Here is a 21,197-nt window from a genome sequence, read left to right as displayed (position 1 = left end):
AAGGAATTTGCAAGGTACTACGGAATTGAATTCGGGTCAGTAAGTCTAATGATCAAAGAGAGGTTTGGTTGGTTGAATTAAGCTAATGGACAATTAAAAACATGCAAATTAAGAGCAATCTAAATATTAAGGTATAGAGAATGAGAGAGAAGTCTTAGGGTATAGAGTTCACCACTAGGCTTCACTTCACTAAACATTTAGCATTTGTCAATTCAGGGGGATTCCATCTTGTAAAACAAGTATGTATGCCATTAATTGAAATACTAAGCATGGATGGAAAATTAAGCATAAATTATCTAATCAATCTAGTGAGTAGCACAACCTATTAAATTAAGCCATTAACCATTCAATAAACCCATAATTAATACACACACAAAAATCTAGAGAAATGTGTTACTTGCACTCATAAGCATGGATCATTGAATAATAAGAATGGATTATCTACCTATCTAAGAATTTAAAGCAACTACATTACAAATATATTAATGACAAGGAAATTAGACTAATTAATCTAAGGAGGTAGCACAATCCATCAAGAAATAAAAATAACCCATCAAACAAACCACAAGAGTAATTAATTAAGCACCATGACCATCACTAGATTTAAATTCCAAAACAGATAGACATGCATTAAACTCATAAAATCTAGTGTAAGCAAATGACCATTCATGCTAACATACATAGACATATGAATAGAAATAAAAGATCAATTGGAATAATTAATCCGTACAAATCATGTAGAACTCAAGATTTATATATAATCATGGTCAAAACATTATTTACAACATAAGTTCCCAAAATTTACAAAATACTAGGTTTAGGAAGCAAGCATAGGGGCTATCTCTAGCCCTAAGAGAAAGATCTAGCCACTCATGGTTGTTGTCATCCAACCCTCAAGGGCATTCTTCAATGTAGGCAACATCTTCTTCCTTCTTGCTTTACTCCAACAACCCTAATCTAGAGAGAGAATATTATCTAAAAGCTATAACAAAAGTTAGAATAACTAGTGAAACAAAAATCTTAGAAACCTATACAATTGGTTCAATTTCAATTAAATACAAGCCTCTTTGAGTATGCAATAAGTTAGAAAATAAGCCTTTGATTGGTGCAATCTTCCAGCTACAAAAGTTCGTGGAGTTCGAGCGCGCTTAGAGTTAAATAACTCACTGCCAGCAGGGGCTTCGATCAATCAAAGCTGGCTTCGATGGATTGAAGCTTACTTCAATCGATTGAAGATGACGTGGCAAAGATATTTTTGACAAATGGCAACCTTATCCAATGAGCTAGCACCGCCTTCATTTCGATCGATCCAAGATATCTTTGATCAATCGGGACTTCCTTCGATCGATCGAAGACTATCCAGTGCAATTTTTCTAACTTTTTCTTGATTTTCTACTTAACTCCAAAAAGGAGTTAATAGAGTCTTTTTAGCCTGTTTGAACCTTATTAACCTGAAATAGACAAAAATACAAATTAAAACTAAAACGAGAAAGTAAGATAGATGAATGGACTAAAATACCCTAGCTTAGATGCTAAAATACATCACATTTGAGCACTTATCACTACAATAACAATTAGTCGCTAACACTTAATCGATTACTTGAACCATTCTTCCCAAGTAAATCTACATACTCAGCCAAAGAAACCTCACACCCTAGCATCAACACCATCACTTTTTCTCTTCACTGTTCCTTAGAACACCCTTGGCCCCGACGAAAAATCGAATGGGGCTACCTGCTATACCTACGAGATTACCCTCATCCCAAATCACTTCAAGTGACAATCTATCCTTTTGGATCCTCAACAACGAGTACTACCTTCTGACACTCCAAACACATCCAAAATACGACTCTAGTTCACAGCTTTCAAATTCTAAAAAGAAACCCGCGTGATAACACAGTACCCACCATTCACTACTTCACTCATAAACAACCGGATGCTTTAACAACCACAACTACCTATGTCGTGCAATTATGCATTATCCAACTAAAACTAACCATTATTCCCTACCTCGAGATTCACTCGACAACCGAGCCATACAATTAACTCACCAAGAGTCTAAACACTTATACCATACCTCCTTTGATTTCCACAATGGAAATCACCTCTCAACTAACCAGTCTCTAAAACAGACTTTTACAAGACCATGTAATGAACCACATCTAACAATCAGTTACCCAGCCCTGGCATGACTCCTATCAGTGCCCACGTCAACCTACACTTACTGAATCCAACAAGTCCCCTTAATAACCATAACTAACATGCCTCATTAGACCACAGTAATATACCTGAAACGTACTTTCACAATTCATAAACCACACTTATAACTCTACCAATCCCTATCACACCTGACTACAAACCGGCTCGAAGAAAACTACCACCCCAAATCGTGACCCAAATCACAAACACCGAATTCATAAAATTGCAAATCCCTTACGAAAGTCTTACATCCTATTCCCAACCTCCACAGTCGCAAGACCCCCCACTCTGATGCATGAAACTCACACACAACATGGACACCGTGCCCTGAAACATGAACTTATTCTAAATTCGTGCCCTAAGCACCGTACTAAAATGCAATAAGAGGATCGGAATGACCACACATCAAATAGTTCAATCCACGAGCTAGAAATCCACGCCCTTCGTTCAATAAGAACAGGCACCTAACAACCCTAGAGCAACCGAGCTCCTCACCAACTCAGGTCAAAACTCACACAACTATTTATGTCGCAACAAATACTCTACCGTACTAGCAACCATCCCATGCTTGACCGCATATACGCACATGAATATATATATATACAAAATGACCATAACCCACACTTTAATGCAATCGTGTCCTTTCACTTAAAATCTTAACATTTTACCTTCTTTCTAATCATCATCCTTTCATATATGAAAACATACTTGTAAAAACCATGCCCGACTACCTGCCACATCACCATATAAGTCATGCTTGCATATATCGTGCTCCCTACTTACCACATTATCGTTCAAAATATAATTGTAGAAATCGTGCCTACCACTTGCCACTACCATGAACACCATACTTGTCATTTTTTAACCCCAAAGAAAAACTTGGGTAGAGTTGGTTTGGCATTTAGCCAAAGTAAGCCACTGACAATAGTACTTATGGAATGCTAAGTGTAATGGAACATGCAGTGAAACAAATTAGTAAAAAATGTACAACATTATTATAGATGGTAACATAATTATAATTGCATAAACCGTGCCTATGTTTATTTTTGCATTTTAGTCTGGATTTGCTTTATTCTTTATTTTCAGGTACATGAGATCCAACATAGTTAATTCCAGTGCTTTAAAGATCGATAGATGGCAAGCTTCGGGGAAGTAATTAGAGAGAAGATGAAAAGTCAAAGTCAAGAAGACCTGATCGATCGGATCATTGCTCGAAAACCAATCGATCGGACACTTAATCCGATTGATCGGATGCTTGCCAGAAAATTGCAAACTTCAGATTTAAAGGCCATTCCATGGTTAAATCAACCAGGGGTCCTTAGGTATGATTTTTGATCACTTTGGCAGCCCATGGGTGAAGTATAAAAAGAAGATCAAGACATTTTTACAAGAATTACATTTTAGGGATCAAATTTGGAAAAGCTCTCTACTTTATCCCTCTAGGGTTTGCTCTCAAGTTAAAGAAAAAGGTGATGTTCAGCTTGGAAATGGCAATTGAAGCCTTAAAGATGACATCCATCCTCTCTATGTCCTGCTGAATTCTTACTTAGGGCTTGGATGAAAGCCCTAAGATTGTGTAATTGTATCTCTCGACTTTAGTTTTTGGGGATTTCTAAGTTGTATGAGTTTCCTTGGTCTTGTGGATTCATACTTGGTTGTACTAGTCATTATATTGCTGAATTCTTTCAATTAATCTTCAATTATCTATATGTTGTCTTATATGTAGTTGATTATTGATTAATCTCTACATTGAGTATCTTTTGTAATTGTGTTCATTGATGGCCATTAATTAGTTTACACTGGATATAATTACTCTTGATTTGATGAATTATGTTTAGTCTTGCTGGATTATGCTACACCATTAGAGTAATTGTAGTTAGGTAGACAATTCATGCTTAAGTTTGATAATTCATGCTTATTCATTGCAATTTTATTATTTGTTTGCTAAATGATGTGTGCTTATAGCCACATTTTCATCATACAACTTGTTTTCCCCATTAATTGAAGGCATTTGGTACAATTGCATAGGCTTAGTGGTGAAATCCATGCCCTAAGTCCCTCTCACTCTTATTTTAATCCAATTTAGTTTTCGTATAATCCCAATTGCACTTCTTAGATAGTTTAATTTTAGCATTAGTCAAACAAACCAATCACTATCATTTTGATCTCATGTTCATTGATTTTAGGATTGATTCAAACCTATAGTCCTCATATTCGATCCCTACTTACTACACTATATAGCAATAGTGGTTTTTGTATGAATGTAAAATTGACTTTCAAAGCTTCCATAACCACATTTATATTGACCTTATGAAGTGATCCATCATTTGGGTTGATCAATGTTTAATGACAAAAACAAAGATTTTAGTAGGGATGGCAATTTCTTCCGATTCGGTGGGCTTTCGCCCCACTCCGCCCCTAATGGGGTGAATTTGGTAGCCTCTTAAATGGGTTTGTGGCAAGTATGGTAAAATAAACCAAAACCCGAATCGGGTGGGGACGGATTTAGTTATGAACCCACCCCGATTATATAAGTACCTTTAAATTTTTTTATACATATATATATATATAAAATATATATATATATATATATATATATAAAATATTTTTGAAGCCCTTGTTACTTTGATGGAAGTGTCAGTTAATATATTAATATTCATTACTTAGTAATTTAAAAGTTTGGCCAACTTATTTATTAGCCCAATTTGAGTACATTGAACCTTTTTTTTTTTACATAATAAAAGTGGCATAACCCACCCCGCCCTGCAATTAATTGGAGTATGTAGGGCAGAGTCCGTACTTTGTTTATCGAAGTAAGGATGAGAATGGTATACCAATTATAAACCCGTCCTATAGTAAGGGCGAAGTTAGTATGACAAATTTTCTAATAGGTTGGAGTAGGGTTTAGTCAAACCCGCCACAACTCCGCCCCATTGCCATCCCTAGATTTCAGCAGCCATTGGAGATTGCAACATTAAATGCATGATTCTTATTTCCTAATTTTAGAAACTATGCATTATTCATGAGGTGGGTTCCACCATCACATTCAATAACCAGAGGATTCGATGTTATATAACCCCAAGTATTCTATAATTTTTCTCATGGTGACAGTTAGAATGATCGATTTATTAAAAGACTCATTTAACTTTTTATACATAAAAAATAAAAATAAATAAAAATTTACCTCAGTCCTATTATTAACAAAGTTATATCATAACCACATCCAATGGTTGGGAGATTCAATGGTACGGTATCCCAAGGTATTCTAGAATATTTTAAAGAGCCGAGATATATAAGGGGTATGTAGATTATTCTACCTACCTCTTATATATTTTCATAGAGTTGCAATTTAACTTAATAAATGATGGTTTACTATGTTAAATATGAGAAAAACTTTCTTATGCCCACTGCACCATGCAACGGGCATATTCGAACTGTTCATGTAATACACACACGTGCATGCAAGGATGGACCCAGGAATTTGTGGTATGAAAATTTTATAAATATATAGTTCAAAAAGGGAAAATTAGTAGTATTAATGCTAAATAATAATAATAATAATTAACGGTTGAATGTGCCAATTGTACGATGGTACAACTGGTGCAAGAAAATTTTTCTCAATAAATATAAGCTTCTTGTCCTCAAACTTCACAACTCAATAAATCATTTATTTTTCCAAACTCCTCTCATTCCTCCACCATGTTTCTTTTTTCTTCTATAATTAATTTATTTTTGTCTCTATGATTACAATTATTTTTAATTTGCATGTAATTCAAAGATTATAGTTTTATTATATATATATAAATATAGAGTCCTGAACTCTTGCTCAACAGGAGTAAGAGATTTATTTACATCTTTCATAATGACTGGTAAATTAAATCTGAGAGTCACATTCCAAACTCACTTATCTCCTTTTCAAATACGACAAAACCACTATCTCCTTATTTTTAATTTTCAAAATTAATATTACCAATAACATTGAACGTAAAAATAAAATGTAATTATAAAAATAAAAAATACATGTCTATTTTCAAGCTTGTCCTGTTGAGCTTCAAAATAAAACTTCAATAATTCATATGCTCGTCATAAAACGAAGCCACTATTAGCAAGGGCAGATCCAGGATTTCTAGTTGGTGACTTGGGCTTGATTGGGTGGGCTAATACTTTTTTTTTTTTTTTTTTTTTTTTTTTTTTTTTTTTTTGGGGGGGCTGGACTAATTTTAGTATAGTAAATTTTTTTTTTTTTTGGTTGGGTGAGCTACAGCCCACCAACCTTCTATCCGCCTTTGATAGCTAGTCATGATTTGTTTTATGACAATTTGCAATCAAAATTTTAAATTTTGGAGAAGGAAAACAACTCAAATTGAAATCTATTAATTTATTTTGAAAATGTTTTGATTCTTCTTAATATTTTACCTTATTAGACTTCACAACACCAATTCATACAATAAATGAGGAAACCTTACCGATTGACCTCATGACTCATGTATTAAAGAGAACAATATATATATATACTCCCTAATAAAAAGAGGCAAAGCTATCCCGACAAAGGTTTGAAAATTGCCATTGATTTTTTTTTTTGGATAATTACCTTTTATTTTTAGGATGGTATTGGTAATATGTGTTAATTTTAAAATTTTAAAATAGGGAGAGTGGTTTTATAATATTTAGTAAAGAGATGAATGGGTTTAGAATATGCCCATTAGATTTACTATAAAATGTGTGAATGAAATCTCTTGCTCCCATTATGCAAGAAATTAGAACTCTCTAAATATATATGCTATACTTTTATTTGATACAGATGTGTAGCATGTATAAATAAATAAATTTAGAGAAAGGGGCCTGGCTTTATACTTGTAAGGGGGTTAGGTGTATGAAAAGGGAAGAAAATGACCTTTTTTTTTTTTTTTTTATAGAAGAGAAAGGAGATTTTCGAATTTCTTGGTGTCTAAAATTAAGTGTTGGAAATGATTCTTAAAAAGCAAGAGAGAAACAACGGTTGTAACAACAGTGATTTTTGACACTCGTATTAGTTAACTTGTGTTATATATAAATATATAAGGAGATAAAGCTACGATAAGGTATGATTAGGTTATTTGACTAGCTTATTTGAAGAAAAGTCAAGCAAGTTAATTCTTACTTTTGATCTCTTATATGTAATGCAACCTAATATGCTATCAACTAAAGCTAGAATTCTCATCTTATAATTAATAAATATATTTATTTATATATATTACTTTATATATTCATATCTATTTGTAGTTTTCTATGCGGAAGGTTACAGTAGTAATTATTTTGATGTTATTTAGGATTGCATGGATATTAGAAAGTGAATTTTGATATTTTTGTATGTAGTCAAAATATCCTAAATTTGTCCAATGGAATAGTCTCTGATTACATGGATGTGATAATACGTGCGCGCGCGCGCACACACATGGGATCTAAGTAGTGTCGAAAGGTGATTCCTCGTGTTCATGGGTATACTTAGTCTAAAATTTTAATCCATAGGTACATAAAGAGAATGAGCAAAAAATGGGTTGATTGTAGTCTGTATTGATTAAATCATTTTATTTAGAGTTTTTAGTACCATATTGACACCAGTACTTGAATGTTGAATCATTGATTTGGAGATAATTATTAAATAAAGAACTATGAACTCATGATATAGTGTATGTGCTGCACATGGATATGATGAAGGATTTAGAGATATATGATGGAATTTATTTACATATATATATATATATAGGTGGAGCAGGTGTTTAATTAATCATTCAATTTTTAGTTGCTGGAATGTACATCTATGCTACTAAATTATTATTATCATTTACATATAAGTTGTGTATCAATGGTAAGTTCAAAGGATGGCTACAGGGATGCGTATTGACTTTCATAATTAGTATTTTGGCTCATTTTTAATTGTAGCCTTAATGTATATTTGATTAGTTAGGTAAGTGTAGAAAAAGGTACAGGAAATACATGTAACCTATTATTGAGATAATTGCATGTAATGATGAGTACTATTATTAGTTGGAATAATTAATGAATCATATTTAGACTAAGAATGGAAGTGGGTGTGGCAATGAAAGCTCAAATTGTTGGCTCAATAGTTGACGGATTGGAAGAAAGTTTAGTTAGATCAGAATTACAAGACTAATGCTTATTGCTATCTTTAAGTTTGGATCACATAGATTAATTATAGGAGTACTACTGGAGTACAAGTTATTGGGTATTTAGATATAGTTAAATGCTTGAAGTTATGTTCATGGCTTGGGACTCTCTATTATGTGTTAGACCGTCATATATCATCACTTGAATTGATAATAGTAATTAAGAGTATTAAATTATTGGAGTTAAGTTTGCAAAGTGATGGTAATGGCAGAACATATGATATTGAGGTCGAAATTTAGATTATAAGTTTGCAACTTATTGTCATTAGGACTATGAATTGGTACTAGTATGTTGATATGTGATGGCCCAAGTTTTACAACTCGGTGCGTCAGTGATGAACCGAAAGTTGATCCGATAACGGATCTAAAATGCAGAAGCAAAAGATAAACCAAAGTCTGTAGAGATATAAACCATCTCTAAGATACCAATGTGACCTTCCATGAAGTCACGGAACTTAAGGAGATCGAAAGAGGAAACTAAAGTTAAAACGGGCCAAATCCGTTAATTAAGGGTAAAATAGTCTATTCATAATTACAAGGAGAAAATTGACTCTAAACAAGTCAAACAAGGTGAATACAACTTAATCTAATCATTTCACAACATTCCAAGAGGTTCCAAGAATATTGGCCAAGAATCCCACAAAATTGCCCTTTCCCGGTTTAAACGAAAACTGACACTACCTCACTAAAACATGAATAACTCCCATTGTGATTGGAATCTCAGAATGGCATAGGTACTATTGGAAAGATAACTTAAAAAAATTGAGTTTAGGCTCAAGAATCACCCCATTTGGGTTAGAAATAAAGAAGTTATGACCGTTTGAAGTTGGAACTTTAGTGTTGAAATATAACCTAGAAGCTGTGTGAATACAAGCTCTTTCGGTCGACCGAAATAAAGTTTCAGACGACCGAACTGAACATAATTTTGCTGAAAATATGATTTATGAGAGGAGGTTGTTTCGGTAAACCGAAATAGACCATCGGTCAACCGAAATAGGCCATCGGTCGACCAAAATGGTCTTGAATAGTGAAAAAGCCTACTGGAAATGAGTTTTTACCATGCAATGAGTTTTCCAAAAGCCATCGGTCGACCGAAATGGAGTTTTGGATGACCGAAACATCTCGAAGAGCTGCTGTAAGACCTACTATACGCCAAATGTGTTAAGGTTTAACCCATGCTTCAAATCCCCCCATGTATTGGTTCAAAAATAGAAGTTTAAAACTGATTTTCAATGAGATTTGAGTATATGAGCATGTCAACAACCTTGAAATGAATAAATGAATATATTACAACAACTTATGGCTTTATACATGTTAATTATAAGGATTTCATATGCTAAACCTCCAAAGTTGGTTTAAATACATTTTTGTAGCAAAAGTTGGTACCAGATGAACACAAGTGCTAAAGTAAACATGCTTGGCCCTTGGACTCATTACATATATGCTTATAATGTAAAAAGTAAGTACTTTTGTATCATTACATATCAAGGTAGCTACATTAGCTTCTAAAATACCATATACCCATGGTATACAAAAATATAACATCAAAAGTAAGGCATGCAAACACTTGCATGTCAATATATAAAAATACTTCAAATTGCTCGTAAGCCCCTAAGGATGATGAGCATTCAAGAACATAGTCTCCCTATGTGTAAAATAACCCAAACCACTAAGGTGAGTAATCAAGTTACTTATAGGAAGAAGCATATGCGTATACCCTAAAGTTTCAATATCATTGCAAGATCAATATAGACGAATACAAGGGATCATTCCACTTAACGTCTATATTCAAGGTGTTGTAAGGGATCATCTTAAGCTAACTTAAATGATTCTTTAACAACATATATCAACATCAGTGTACTTAACAACATCAATTCGCCAATAACAAAAATTACAAGTTACAATTAAGCATTGGTTGTCAACTTGGAATTGAATGCGAAATCAATTTATGGAATACTTGGACATCACATCTCGGGGTAAACCAAGATTAAAATGGTTATTCCGGGCATTAACCCGCTGGGAAGACCACCTTAGTATGCACTATCTCAATTGGAGAGAACTTATACCTCCCGCACTAGAGCCAAACTATAGTCATGTCACATGTACAATGTCTCAAGAGAATCCAAAATTATAATCAAGTTCAAAACTCATACACTATAATTAAGGCATACAAACCACCTTAGGGTTATAATCAAGTATTTTCAAACCACACAAACCATATCTTAGGGTTCTAAGTCTAAAATGACATACTAAATGACAAGTCCTCATCATGATATTATGTACAATACAATACCACCAACTTATCATTTTAAATCATGCCTTAACAATAAGCTTTATATACTAGATTACAACATTATAGTAACAAGCTTCTAAAATAATTACAATTATCAATAGTAATCAACTCAATTGTAGGATTAATATCACAATAGTATAGTAATTCAAATCAATAAGAGTAATATACAACATTAATAATCCTAATCAAGATACATACACAATATACATGCTTAAAATCAATAAACCCTAAGTCAATCATAAGGATTTTCTATAATATGCAAGACTATCATATTAAAAGCATGTACACAATATATATTAAACCCCAAAGGATTTTAAAACACTTAAAATATAAACATACTACCACCCCTACCTCAATAGAGAATTGAATCTCTATAATCGAAGCAACCAAGCTTAAAAATGGAAAAAAATTATAGGGTTTTGAAGAGGAGAGCAAGTGGAAACTTTTGTCTCCCAAGGTTTTTGGTCTAAGGTGAGGGGAAGGAGGCTAAAATGAAGAAATAAGTTATTAACCAAGCTTTCCTCCAATTGTGGCTAGGTTTAGGGTTATGAAGAACAAATGAAATGAAAACGATAAAGTGTAAAATGATGAGTGGAAGGTCTAAAAATCTTCCACTCACTATGTGTTCTTACACTAACTCTCACACACACACAATACAAGACTAAATGGTGAGTCTACACTTATCACAAATCAATGGCTCCTTCCTAGGCTTAATCTTAAGCCTACACATGTCAACCATCTAAGCCAACAAGTGCACCAATCCTAGGGCAACAAGTGGGTGAATCTCCACCCTCCAAATGTCAATAGATTATGCTCACAAGTCACTCCACCCCATTGCCAACAAGTGGCACCATAAGAATGTGACACTTGTCATATTTTCTAAAAATTACAAAAAAGTCCTTTTTAAAAAATATCTTCTAAATTAAATTGTAAAATGGTCCCTAAGATGAAAAATAATTATTTTACATAATTACACTAAAATTTCAAAAATCAAGAATATTTACAAGAAAGTATGCATCCACGCCCATTACAAAAAGTAAGCAACTACAATGTATTTTCTACAAAAGTGAAAATACAAATGTCACAGAAATCAAATATCATGGATGCATGCAAAACCGGAATCAAATCCGAGCACAAAAAGTGAGGTTATGCAAGGAAAAATGATAAACAGGAAAAAAACGAAATAAGAAAAAGACAAAATAAGAAAAAGACGAAAAAAAAGAAAATTACCGAAAAAAGAAAGGGAGGAAAATGACCGGGTCATTACCTACCCTCTTTAAAGGGATTTCGTTCCCGAAATCGAGTCGTACCTGGAAGAGAGAACAAATTGGGATACCGATTTCGTTCCCGAAATCGAGTCGTACCTGGAAGAGAGAACAAATTGGGATACCGAGAGCGAACCTCCTGTTTGAGCTCCTAAGTAGCCTCCTCAACACTGTGATGTCTCCACAAAACCTTAACCAATGGAATGGTCTTAATCTGTAAGACCTGCTCCCGTGAATCAAGAATTTGGACTGGACCCTCCTCGTAGGTCATATCCTCATCAACAACAATATCTGTCCACTGTAAAATATGCGATGGATCCGGCTCGTACTTTCTCAACATAAAGATATAAAAGACGTCGTGAACCCTATCCAGGTCAGGCGGCAATGCCAAATGATAAGCAAATTCACAGACGCGCTCCAAAATCTGAAATGGTCCAATGAACCTAGGAGACAACTTACCCGTCTGCCAAAATCTTAGAAGTCCCTTCCGTGGAGAAATCTTGAGAAAGACGTAGTCCCCTACCTCAAAAGACAAGGATCTCCTCTTCTTGTCAGCATAACTCTTCTACCTGCTCTGAGTTGTAGCCAACTGCTGCCTAATCAACTTAATCTTCTCTGTAGTCTTAAAGACAATATCAGGACCTAAGGCGACTGTATCACCTACCTCGGTCCAAAAAACTGGAGATCTGCAAGGTCTGTCATACAATGCCTTAAAAGGTGCCATACTAATACTGGTCTGGTAACTGTTGTTGTAGGCAAACTCAACCAAGGGTAAGTAGTCTTCCCAACTACCCCCAAAATCTAAAATGCAAGCCTATAGCATATCCTCTAATATCTTAATGGTACGCTCCGACTGACCATCAGTCTGAGGATGGAATGCCGTGCTGAAATGAAGCCCCGTATCAAGAGCCTCCTAAAAACTCTGCCAAAAGTGAGACATGAACCTGGGATCCCTATCCGAAATAATGGATACTGGAACCCTGTGAAGCCTAACAATCTGCCCCACAAACAGTCCACTAAGTCTCTCTGCATCATCTGTCACTGCTATAGGCAAAAAATGAGCCGTCTTAGTCAATCTGTCAACAATGACCCAAACGGCATCATTCCCTGCCTTGGATCTCGGAAGTCCCATCACGAAATCCATAATGATGTGCTCCCACTTCCACTCTGCCACTGGTAGTGGTTGCAACAAACCTGCTGGTCTCTGATTCTTTACCTTCACTTGCTGACAAGTAAGGCATTTAGCCACGAACTGAGAAACATCCCGTTTCATGCCTTTCCACTAAAACTGTCTCCATAAATTATGATACATCGTCGTACCACCAGGATGAACTGCGAGTCAAGAATGGTGAAAATCCTGAAGAACAAAGTCACGACAAGACAAAGGAACAACCATCCTCCCTCTGTACCTGAGACCACTATCTGAATGTAAGGTCAAACCTTCTACATTCTCGCCGCCTGAAATTCGAACATAGATAGACTTCATCTCCCCATCCTCCTGTTGTGCCTCAATAACTCTGCCAACCAAAGCTGGTGAAACATCCTCATACAACTGTAAACCAAAATCTACAAGCTCTTCTAGCATCTTCCATCAGTGGACAGAAATGTTAGCAAGAGTACCCCGTGACTTCCTACTCAATGCATCGGCCACCACATTGGCCTTTCCCGGATGATACTGCAACTCAAAGTTGTAGTCCTCTATGAACTCAACCCATCTGCGTTATCTCAAATTCAAATCCTTCTGAGAGAAGAGATATTTGAGACTCTTGTGATCGGAGAAAACCTCAAACTTCTCCCCGTACAAATAATGTCTCCACCCTTTCAGGGCAAAGATAACTACTGCCAACTCCAAATCATGTGTCGGATAGTTCAACTCTTGAGTCTTCAACTGTCGAGACCCATAAGTAACCACCCATTCTGTTTGCATCAGGACACAACCCAATCCTTCCTATGAAGAATCGTAATAGACCACGTAAGCCAAACCACGTTCAGGTATGATCAAAACTGGAGCTGATGTCAACCTGATCTTCAACTCCTGAAAAGCAAAATTACAAGCCTCATTCTATATGAACTTGACTCCCTTGCGAGTAAGTCGAGTCATAGGTGCCGCTAAATGAGAGAAATCCTGAACAAATCTCCTATAATAGCCAGCTAGGCCAAAAAAGATCTGAACCTCAAACATTGTCTTCGGATGCTCCCAATCCATCACGGACTCAATCTTCGACAGATCCATTACAACACCGCCCCCTGACACAACACGTCCAAGGAACTTCACTTCCGGTAGCCAAAATTCACATTTCTTGAACTTGGCATACAATTGGTTATCCCTAAGGACCTGCAACACTGGCCTCAAATGATACTTAGGCTCCTCTATCGAAGCTGAGTATACGAGAATGTCATCAACGAACACCACCATAAATCTATCAAGATAGTCACTGAATACATGGTTCATCAAGTCCATAAAAGCTGCTGGAACATTGGTCAAACCAAATGGTATCACCAGAAACTCATAATGGCTACTATATTGTGTGCGAAAAGCAGTCTTGGTTATATCCTCATCCTTAACCCTCAAATGATAGTAACCTGATCTCAAATCAATCTTCGAAAAACATGTCGCTCCCTTCAACTGATCAAACAAGTCATCAATTCTAGGCAAAAGATACTTGTTCTTGATGGTAACATGATTCAACTTGCGATAATTGATGTAAAGTCTCAAAGACCCATCCTTCTTCTTCGGAAAAAGAACCGGTGCTCCCCATGGTGAAGCACTAGGATGAATAAAGCCCTTAGCTTTCAAATCATCCAACTGACCTTTCAGCTCATCAAGTTTTGTTGGTGCCATACAGATGGGTGCTGTACCAGGAATGACATCAATGGCAAAACCAACTTCTGACGGCCCATACTACTATCCTCGCCAACAAGCAAACTAGCCAAGTAGGATCTATGGCGACTCCAGTCACCAATACTGAAAACCATCATCGGGTGGGAATCATTCCGATCTCCCACAAAATGGAAACAATCTCCCTTGGGAGTGCAAATGGATACCCTCCCGTAGAAGCAATTGATCGTAGCTCGAAAGAATGACAACTAATCTATCTTGAGAATGATGTCAAAGCCCGTCATGTCGAGAACAATGAAATCTCTGAGCCCTGCTGTGAACTGCCATGATAGCCTGGCTGATGTGTAGAAGCAGTAGGTGTAGAACCCCTGGCTGGATAAGTGCCAACTGGCGCCACTGGCTGTGGTACCTGAGTAACTCTGAAACTAGACTGAACCACTGTAGACTGTGTTGGTACCATCTGTGAATCTATGCCACTACGTGACTTATTCAACAACCTTGGACAATCCTTCTTGAGATGACCTAGTCGCTTACAATAGAAACAAGCTCCCTGCCCTATTTTTGTAGAAACTGAAGTCTGACTGGCCTGTGGTCAAAGCTGTAGGCAGCGAGGCTTAATGTGCCCCTGCTGCTGACAATGGTAACAAACCACACTCTAGGCTAATCCCGTAGATACAGGAACTATAGATGCAGGACGAATCTACTGCGGTGCCCCCTGTGAGTGAGTATTGTTCCCTGGCCTTCTTCCACTAACTCCCGGAAGATGATGGATTGTCTCCATGAGGCTGCTTATGTGAACCCCTGATCTGTAACTGATCCCGTTCCTCTGCCTCAGCTAGCATAGCCCTTTGGACTATTTCTCTGTAAGTCTTTAAATCAAGAATTGAGACCCTTGGTCTGATGTCAAGATGTAGCCCATCCTGAAACTTCATTGCCCTGGCCTCATCTGTCGTCACCATATCCTCAGTATAACGAGAGAGAGAAGTAAATCGTGTCTCATACTCAATGACACTCATAGTGCCCTGATAAAGACCTGTGAACTGTATCCTCATCTCTCACCTCATAGCCCTAGGAAAGAAGCACTCGAAGAATAAATCTCTGAACTCATTCCAAGTCATCAACTCAACATTGTGGACATTGGTCATAGACCTCCACCAAATATCTGCATCTCCAATGAACATAGAGGCATCAAAGAAATCCTCAACCTGTCCATGGGTACCGCCATACTGTCCAACTTGCGAACCATAAGGTCCAACCAAGCTTCTGAGACTAGCGGATTTGAACTCCCCGTAAATGGATCAATATTAACCCTCTGTAGTCGCTTAAAGTACTCCATCGCCTCATTGACTATCGGTGCTGGTGCCGGTGCCAAAATCTGCATCCCTACGACCTGCCTGCGTATCAACTCCTGTAGGGATTCAGAGATCCCCTGATTGATTCCCTGAGCCACTCGCTCTCATAAGTCGATGCCCGTGGTGGATTTATATCCACGCCACGAACTGGAATCCTGGGCCTTCCCAGACCCCTCGTGAACTCGGTGCCATCCACCTGCTCCTCACTACCTGAATGTGAAGACTTTCCACGCGTGACAACCATAATGCTAAACGTACGAAAGAAAGGAGGTCAATAATAACACAAGTTATTACGACCGAATGCAACTCATACTATGAATGCACAAAGCACGAAGCAAGACAAAGCATGCAACATACTGTCATGCTAAAGCAATCAAAGAAAGCCTTTAAAACAGTTAAACACTTATGCAAATAAGCATACACGTCAAACAAAGATGCTCTTAACCACATAGGTATATAAACATAAAGACATGTCATACCACCAAGCGTGTTATCAGGAAACACTTAAACATGTTAAAATTCTGAAACATGTTATCAAAAGCATGTGAATATATCAAAGTAGATCAATAAAAACATGATATGCACCCAACACCCATTATCCTAAGGTATCCAAACCTAGGAGCTCTGATACCACTTGTGACGGCCTAAGTTTTACAACCCGGTGCGTCAGTGATGAACCGAAAGTAGATCCGATAACGGATCCAAAATGCGAAAGCAAAAGATAAACCAAAGTCTCTAGAGACATAAACCATCTCTAAGACACCAATGTGACCTTCCATGAAGTCACGGAACTTAAGGAGATCGAAAGAGGAAACTATAGTTAAAACTGGCTAAATCCGTTAATTAAGGGTAAAATGGTCTATTCACAATTAAAAAGAGAAAATTGACTCTAAACAAGTTAAACAAGGTGAATACAACCTAATCTAATCATTTCACAACATTCCAAGAGGTTCTAAGAACATTGGCCAAGAATCCTACAAAATTGCCCTTTCCCGGTTTAAGCGAAAACTGACACTACCTCACTAAAATATGAATACCTCCCCCTGTGATTGGAATCTGAGAATAGCATAGGTACCATTGGAAAGCTAACTCAAAATCCTTTAGTTTAGGCTTAAGAATCACTCCATTTGGGTTAGAAACGAAGAAGTTATGACCCTTTGAAGTTGGAACTTCAGTGTTGAAATATAACCTGGAAGCTATGTGAATGCAAGCTATTTCGGTCGACTGAAATAGAGTTTCGGACAACCGAACTGGACCTAATTTTGCTAAAAACATGATTTTTGAGAGGATTTTGTTTCGGAATACCGAAATAGACTATCGGTCGACCGAAATAGGCCATCAGTCAACCGAAATGGTCCTGAACAGTGAAAAAGCCTACTGGAAATGAGTTTTTACTGTGCAATAAGTTTCCCAAAAGCTATCGGTCAACCGAAATGGAGTTTGGAAGACCAAAACACCTCGAAAAGCTACTATAAGACCTACTATATGCCAAATGTATTAAGGTTTAACCCACGCTTCAAATCCCCTCATGTATTGGTTCAAAAATGAAAGTTTAAAACTGATTTTCAATGAGATTTAAGTATATGAGCATGTCAACAACCTTGAAATGAATAAATGAATATATTACAACAACTTATGACTTTATACATGTTAATTATAAGGATTTCATATGCCAAATTTCTAAAGTTGGTTAAAATACATTTTTGTAGCAAAAGTTGGTACCAAATGAACATAAGTTCTAAAGTAAACATGCTTGGCCCTTGGCCTTATTACATGCATGCTTATAATGTAAAAAGAAAGTACTTATGTATCATTACATATCAAGGTAGCTACATTAGCTTCTAAAATACCATACACCCATGGTATACAAAAATATAACATCAAAAGTAAGGCATGCTAAACACTTGCATGTCAATATACAAAAATGTTTCAAATTGCTCGTAAGCCCCTAAGGATGATGAGCATCTAAGAACATAGTCTCCTTACCTGTAAAATAACCCAAACCACTAGGGTGAGTAAATAAGTTACTCGTAGGAAGAAGCATATACATATACCCTAAAGTTTCAATATCATTGCAAGATCATTATAGACGAATACAAGGGATCATTCCACTTAACGTCTATGTTCAAGGTGTTCTAAGGGATCATCTTAAGCTAACTTAAATGATTCTTTAACAACACATATCAACATCAATGTACTTAACAACATCAATTCACCAATAACAAAAATTACAAGTTACAATTAAGCATTGGTTGTCAACTTGGAATTGAATGCGAAATCAATTAGTGGAATACTTGGATATCACGTCTTAGGGTAAACCAAGATCAAAACGGTTATTCCGGGCATTAACCCACTGGGAAGACCACCCTAGTGCATACTATCTCAATTGGGGAGAACTCATACCTCCCGCACTAGAGCCAAACTCTAGCCATGTCACATGTAATAATGTCCCAAGAGAATCCAAAGTCACAATCAAGTTCAAAACTCATACACTATAATTAAGGCATACAAACCACCTTCCATGCACAAGTATTTTCAAACCACACAAACCATGTCTTAGGGTTCCAAGTCTAAAATGGCATACTAAATGACAAGTCCTCATCATGATATTATGCACAATACAATACCACCAACTTATCATTTTAAATCATCCCTCAACAATAAGCTTTATATACTAAATTACAACATTATAGTAACAAGCTTCTAAAATAATTACAATTACCAATAGTAATCAACTAAAATGTAGGATTAACATCACAATAGTATAATAATTCAAATCAATAAGAGTTCTATACAACATTAATAATCTTACTCGCTTAAAATCAATAAACCCTAAGTTAATCATAAGGATTTCCTATAATATGCAAAACTATCATATTAAAAGCATGTACACAATATATATTAAACCCTAAAGGATTTTAAAACACTTATAATATAAACATACTACCACCCCTACCTCAATAGAGAATTGAATCTCTATAATCGAAGCAACCAAGCTTAAAAATGGAAAACAATTATAGGGTTTTGAAGAGGAGACCAAGAGGAAACTTTTGTCTTCCAAGATTTTTGGTCTAAGGTGAGTGGAAGGAGGGCAAAATGAAGGAATAAGCTATTAACCAAGCTTTCCTCCAATGGTGGCTAGGTTTAGGGTTATAAAGATCAAATGAAATGAAAAGGATAAAATGTAAAATGGTGAGTGGAAGGTCTAAAAATCCTCCACTCACTATGTGTTCTTACACTACCTCTCTCACACACACAATGGAAGACTAAATGGTGAGCCTACACTTGTCAAAAATCAATGGCTCCTTCCTAGGCATAATCTTAAGCCTACACTTGTCAACCATCTAAGCCAACAAGTGCACCAATACTGGGCTAACAAGTGGGTGAATCTCCACCCTCCAAATGTCAATAGATTATGCTCCCAAGTCACTCCACCCCAATGCCAATAAGTGGCACCATGAGAATGTGACACTTGTCACATTTTTCAAAAATTACAAAAAAGTCCTTTGTCAAAATATCTTCTAAATTAAATTGCAAAATGGTCCCTAAGACAAAAAATAATTATTTTACATAATTACGCTAAAACCCCAAAAATTAAGAATATTTACAAGAAAGTATGCATCCACACCCTTTACAAAAAGTAAGCAACTACAATGTATTTTCTACAAAAGTGAAAATACAAATGTCATGGAAATCAAATATCATGGATGCATGCAAAACCAGAATCAAATCTGAGCACTAAAAGTGAGGTTATGCAAGGAAAAATGATAAACGGGAAAAAGACGAAAAAAGGAAAAGACAAAAAAAAACAAAAAAAAAAAAAAATCACCGAAAAAGGAAAGGGAAGAAAATGACCAGGTCATTACATGATATTTATCAATTAAGGTGTTTGATAAACTTATAATATTATAAGTAAGAATTATTTAAATGTATTTAGTGTTTAATTGAAGTGACTAAACTAGTTGGAGCAGTAGTTTGGGACTTACCCAATGATGAGTTTGTTGAGCGTAATCAAGGACTATCTATGGGAGTGAATTACTCTTTTGTTATGGCCATTGGGCTAAAGGTGCCTTTAGTATGTGGACTTGGTCAGGAGCCATCTAGGTGAGTAGACGTACAACCCAGCCACATGTGTGTAGTTGATAGTCAGGGATTATACAATTCACACCATTTAATTAGAGTAGAGCCAGGGACTCATGTGAAGTATTTGGCATTAGAACGCCAATTGGTTGAGGGGAGCCAGGGGCATATGTGAGGTAAATGGAATTTTTAGTAATTTATAATTAGATTGGTTGCAAGTTATCAGTTTGAGTTAATGTTATAGAATGACGATGATTTGTAGATATTTCGTGGTCAATTATATATGTATATATATACGGATTATAAGTAAGGATTGACTTGCTAAACGATAATAGTGTTTAGCAATTTCTTGTTGAGCTTGTGAGCTCATCCCTTTATCACTTTCAGATGCACATGGAGTTAGCTTGCAAAGGAGGCTTAATGGGAGATCGAGATTTTTCAGATTTTCCACATTTTGGTTTTATTATTATTTCTTAGCAAACACTTTGTAACAAGATCCACTTAGTTGGTGGAATTTTAATTAGTTGGGGGTGTAATAGATTTCCTTTGGATTGATGGATTTTTAAATACAATGTATTCTTACTGATTTAATTATAGATTGTTATGGATGAATGATGTGAGTCACGTAACAGATTTTAGTATAAGATAAGGGTTCTTGTGTTAAAATTTTTGGGGCATGACAGTTTGGTATCAGAGCAAAGGTTTTAGATTGTTTTGGGGCATCAAATTATAATTTTGCAGATTTGATAGAGTATTTATTACTCATGATTTAAGTATATAAGGACTAGATAGATATTATGTTATGACATGTGATCAGAGTGCGCAGTGGAAGCGTAAAACATTATTGTTGGAGTGTAAGGCGTGATACCTTATTAGCACTCATTTGGAAGTGGTTATAATATTTTAGATTATGAGAGAAGTTTTAAAAATCTATGGAGTTTTATGAATTTTATAGAAGGGAATATTTTGCATGTCCTAGAATAACTTTCTAGAGAGTTAATC

This window comes from Cornus florida, unplaced genomic scaffold (assembly GCF_030987335.1).
Source record: "Cornus florida cultivar Cherokee Brave unplaced genomic scaffold, ASM3098733v1 CherokeeBrave_3.0.0_Hap2_Chr03, whole genome shotgun sequence".
In the NCBI taxonomy this organism is placed as follows: Eukaryota; Viridiplantae; Streptophyta; class Magnoliopsida; order Cornales; family Cornaceae; genus Cornus; species Cornus florida.
This window is presented reverse-complemented; position numbering follows the sequence as displayed.